This window comes from Microtus ochrogaster, chromosome 10, assembly GCF_000317375.1.
Source record: "Microtus ochrogaster isolate Prairie Vole_2 chromosome 10, MicOch1.0, whole genome shotgun sequence".
Lineage (NCBI taxonomy): Eukaryota > Metazoa > Chordata > Mammalia > Rodentia > Cricetidae > Microtus > Microtus ochrogaster.
In genome coordinates this window covers 38,922,061-38,927,285 of record NC_022016.1, presented here as the reverse complement: position 1 = coordinate 38,927,285, position 5,225 = coordinate 38,922,061, and positions in this window count along the sequence as shown.

Sequence of the window (5,225 nt, the reverse complement as noted above, 5' to 3'; positions counted from 1 at the left end):
AGGAGGAGGAGGAGGAGGAGGAGGAGGAGACAGAGGGGGGGAAGCAGAGAAGTGGGGAGAAGGCAGAAGCGAAGCTGCCTCTCCAAGAGGAAGATGGAAAAGAGAGAAAGAGCTCAGCCTGGAAGCTGAAGATCAGCCTGCCTCAGTGGATGGGGAGGGGGAATGGGTGTGGCTTGTCTCTTAAAGGGACCAAAACCATAACACGTGGGATGGGCCCCTACATTTGAAGTGGGTTGCCTTTCCTCGGCTAATCCTCTCTAGAAACTCCTGTACAGATGCTCAGAAGTTTACCTTCACGGCAACCTGAAATCCAGTCGAGTTCACCAAGAGGAGAGCTGCCCAAATCTGTCTTGGCTTCTCCCTCCCAAGCCTCTACCCGAAGGCCCAAGAACCTCTCCGTAGCAGCGGCTGATTGGATAAGGGGAGGGCACCTGACCCTAGTGGACCAATCAGATTCTCCAGGAGGAATTTCCAGTCCGGCTCTCTTCGGTCTTTCATTGCTTCAGTGGACAGCAGGTTGTGATGGAGCACAAAGATCCTACTTGGATTCTGTCATTTAGTAACCCAACACCAGTGGTGTGTCACTGCCTTTAGTTTGAAGCTGGACATCTGGATAGCAATCCGTTAGACCATACCCCTTCCCTGCACTGTTAAAGCAACCTCAGTGTTTACCACGCACATTGCAAGGACCCAGAACGGAGGAAGTGTGTTTCTGGGACGCTCGGTTCTGCGTAGTTTGTTAGCTGCCTGAACTAAGAGAAGACCTTGTGCCATGTGGACTTTGGACACTGGGGAGGCAGATGTGACCAAAATAGGGAGGGCCCTGGAGGCAGCCATTTCCCAGTGTCTGTGTAGAGTGGCAGAAAAGGCAGAGGTGAGTTGAGAGGGCAGCAGGAACAGGTCCCTTAGCTTAACACCGAGCCCCTCTTGTCTCCCCAGAGGCTGCATCTGCTCCCAGAGGGCATATGCATTGTCCTGTCTTCGGGTCTCTGAGGTAGTCTCACGATTTTCCCATAGATTCCCCCTTCTTGCTTAAACTATGCGAATGTGTTCCTATATGGTGCTCCTGGTCACATGTGAACGAGACACCCACGTGGTATAGTTAGCTCACAGCCCCAGAAGGGCAGTTTCACCATTTTTGTAGACACTCTGTTATCAGTTTTCCATCTCCACCTGGCTTCCTTTTGCCAACTCGGTACTGTTCTGCTGGGTTAACACATTCTCGAGCCACCAATAACACAGTGTCACATATCTGATGGTCTTTCCATGCCCCTTCTTCTTCTCGACTTTTGGTTGTCCCAAGTGGCTAAAATGTTCTTCCTTCTTCCCAGGCTGCCATTGGGAACTGCCCTTCTCACCTGCTTCCCTTCCCTCTCTCCTTTGCTTTTGGTCTTCTTGTCAACATCTCCTGGCTACAGAACCTTCCAGTTTTCCTCCTCTCGGCATCTTTGCTCTTCCAGGAGCCCCAGTCATGTCCTTCCATCACGGGTCTCCAGATACAACCTGGCTTTGGGTCTTGCTGGTCCCTTGTTCCCAGTCAGCTACTAGAAGCCTCTATGTGAGTACCCCAAAGTCATCTATCTCCATATTTCTCCTTCCAAGTCTGACCCCTCTTTATGTTTTCTTGTTGTGCTACTGAAACAGAAAGTCTCTGTGACCTTCATCCATGATGCTGAAACTGGGGAATTTTGGCAGGGAATTTTGGCTGTGTTCCTCATCCATCCCTCTGCCAGGAAATACCCATGTGATCTTCACTTAAATCAGAGTTCCACCTTCCTTGACTTTCTCCTTGCTGCTCACATCAGAAGGAGTTGCCTGAAAATGCTGGCACTAATGCTGGCCCTCCTTGCTAGTCTTGGTGACACACACTGACTCAGTCAGTTGACCTGGGGGAAGCCCCTTGAGGTCTGTGGACCATCCATGGGAAGGCTGAACTTCTCACCTCCTCCCAGAGGTTACTCACATGGCCTTTGCTCTTCCGGAGAGATTCATTTGTTCCTTCATGGCCATCAGGGCCATTTCACTGAGCAATCAAAGAGCTGTAGGGAGTGGGCACCTGTCAGGACACACCTTGCAGAAAACAGGCTGTGATGGAGCAGGAAGGTCTCATTTGGAGTTCATCATTTGGAAGCCCAGTACCAGTGAGTGTCACTCCCTTTAGTTGTGACATCTTAGATAGCAACCCATGAGACCATACCCCCTCCTTGCATGGCCTCAGTTTTCACCATGCTCAGAAGAGGAATCCATTCTGAAGGAGGTGTGGTAGTTAGGGAAACACTGGCCATTCAACAAGGCCAAGTGATTTTCTGAAACAGATTACTTATTATTGACATAAAGCCCAAAGCTGGTGTTCCTGAAGAAAAGGGCTTTCTCCTCTCTGTGCAGGGAAGGAGTGTAGGGACTTGGTTCCTTCCAACTTGTAGCTCTGGTAGATTCATCCTTATCAAGATGTTGAAGCAGATGCAATGTCCATCTTTCCTCCTCTCACACCAGTGTCCAAACAAAATCATGTGGCCACAGTTAATTGCAAGTAGGACTGGGAAATGTAGTCCTGCAAAGTAGCTTTGGGAAGTGATTCATTTCTTTCTTGCCCAAGACCTAGCTGCTGAGTAGCAATTTCCTCCCAGACAAAGGATTCCAAGTGTCTATGAGACATTATCCTGATTGCTTTAACCGAGGTGGGAGGACCCATTCAAACCGGGTGTCACCATTCCCTGGGCCAGGGTCCTAGACTGAAGGAAAAGGAGAATATAGCTGTGCAGTAGTCTTCATCAATCTTTGTGTCCTAAACACGGAAGCAATGTGACCTGCTACTTCTTCGGGTTTCTGCCATTCTGACTCCACTACCATGAGGGAATGTTCTCTAAAACTAGGAGGCAAAATAAACCCTGTATTCCTTAGGTTGTTTTTGTTATGTTTTTATATCCCAGAAATAATCTTAGACATGCAGCCATACCACTCTTGGGATATATATTCAGAGAGACCTAATTCAGCAGACCACAGAAAGCCATACACATCCATGTTTATTCCTGTACTATTCATAGTAACCAGGAGACGGAGCCAGCCCAGAGATGCCTACCCACAGTGAAAGGGTACAGAAAACGTGGTAGATGCTTGTCTTTGTTGTTTTTCTATTGCTGTGAATTGATACCATGACCAAGGCAACTTATAAAAGAAAGCATTTAGGGCTGGAGAGATGGCTCAGAGGTCCTGAGTTCAATTCCCAGCAACCACATGGTGGCTCATAACCATCTGTAATGAGATCTGGTGTCCTCTTCTGGCATGCAGGCATGCATGGAGGCTGAACACTGTGTACATAATAAATAAATAAATCTTTTTTTAAAAAAAGAAAGCAAGCATTTAATTTGGGGGCTCACGGTTCCAAAGGGTTAGAGGCCATGACCATCATGGCAGGGAACATGACTGCAGGGAAAGAGTTGAGAGCTTACTTGTTGAGACAATAACCATGAGCCAGAGAGAGAGGAACAGAGACAGACAGAGAGAGGGAGAGAGGGAGAGAGAGAGCTGAGAATGGCTTGGGCTTTTGAAACCTCAAAGCCCACCCCCAGTGACATCTCCTCTAACAAGACCACACCTCCTAATTCTTCCCAAACAGCTCCACCAACTGGAGACCAACTGTTCAAACATATGAGCTTATGGGGGCCATTGACGGAGGAAGGCCATTGGTTAATTAAATAAAGAAACTGCTTGCCCTGATAGGTTAGAACGTAGATGGGAGGAGTGAATGGAGCAGAATGCTAGGAGGAAGAGGAAGTGAGCTCAGAGACTCGACAGCTCTCCTCTCGGGTCCAGACGCCTCAGAGAGACACTATGCTCCACTCTTGCGAGCAGAGGCGAGAGCTCTGCTCTCTGAGGCACACGCGATGAAGCTCCGACCCAGGATGGACGTAGGCTAGAATCTCCCTGGTAAGCCACCTTGTGGGCTACAGCAGATTATTAGAGATGGGCTAGTCCAGGTGCGAGAGTTAGCCTAGAAGAGGCTAGATAGAAATGGCCAAGCAGTGATTAAAAGAATACAGTGTCCGTGTAATTATTTCAGGTAAAGCTAGCCGGAGGCGGCCGGGGTGAGACTGGGGTGCTGGGGACGCAGCCCCGCCGCACCAATTACTACAGGCCATTTTCTTTCAACTACCAGAATACTTATTCAGCCATAAGAGAGAATGAAATCATGACATTCACTTGCAGCAAAGTGGATGAAACAGGAGATGGTTGGAATAAGTGAAATAAATCAGACACAAAGCGACAAACAGTGCATGCATTCACTCATATGTGGAAGCTAGCTCCTTTGAAAGGCTAGGCATGGTGCCTCATGTCTGTAATTTCAGCACTTGGGAGACTGAGTCAGAAGGATCACTGTGAAGTCAAGGCCAGAATATGCTACACTGTGAGACTTAGTCTCAGAAAATGGGATAATAAAGAATACTAAGAAGTAAATATGAGCCAGGTGGTGGTGGTGCACACCTTTAGTCCCAGCACTCTGGAGGCAGAGGCAGGAGAATCTCTGTGATTTCGAGGCCAGCCTGGTCTACAGAGTGAGTTCCAGGACAGGCTCCAAAGCTACAGAGAAACCCTGTCTCAAAAAACCAAACAAACAAAAAAAGAAGTAAATATGATTAAAGTACCTTAAGTTGGTATATAAAAATATCATAATGAAACTGCTTACTATGTACAACTAATATATGGTAATAAAAATAAATTCAAATTGATTTAAATTGAATAAAATTAAAAATTTAGTGCCAGGCTGGAAGCATGACTCCATTTATTAGCTGTTTTGAGAGTGGATCATCATGGCTCCTGAGAAGGTTCTTTTTATCACTAAAGTGGAAGTCACTTAGTCTTATCTCATTGGCCATTTGTGGGGGGAGGGGAGGCGGTGTCCATATCTATATAGACAGCTGGCTTATTATGTTTTGTTTTGTTTTATTTTGTTTTGTTTTTTTGAGACAGGGTTTCTCAGTGTAGCTTTGACTGTTCTGGAACTCACTATATAGACCATGTTGGCCTTGAAGTCACAGAGATCCTCCAGCCTCTGCCTCCCTAGTGCTGCCATTAAAGGTGTGTGCCATCACCATCCCGCTCATTAGCTTTTTTTTTTTGTGGTTTTTCGAGACAGGGTTTCTTTGTGGTTTTGGAGCCTGTCCTGGAACTAGCTCTTGTAGACCAGGCTGGTCTCGAACTCACAGAGATCCGCCTGCCTCTGCCTC